We start from the raw sequence: 259 nt of genomic DNA on the forward strand, positions 1-259 counted from the left end.
CATCCGAAACACACCCTCCTCACTATTCACCAGAACGGAGACAGTTAAAGGTTGTCGATGGTAAACAGGGAGATTGTTTACACAGTTAAATAAGCTGGTAATACGAGTGCATAAAAATAAGACAACGACAAAATAAAATAAAAGGGAAGTTGAAAAACCTGTTTACAGAGGGCGGTTAGTAGGTGGAGTTCTTTGCTAATAGCGTAGCGGAGGCCTTAAAAGGGAAAAAGGGAATTGGATAGTTGCTTGAGCAAGAAGA

This window comes from Somniosus microcephalus, chromosome 12 (assembly GCF_052327205.1).
Source record: "Somniosus microcephalus isolate GS21.2 chromosome 12, FLI_Smic_1.0, whole genome shotgun sequence".
In the NCBI taxonomy this organism is placed as follows: domain Eukaryota; kingdom Metazoa; phylum Chordata; class Chondrichthyes; order Squaliformes; family Somniosidae; genus Somniosus; species Somniosus microcephalus.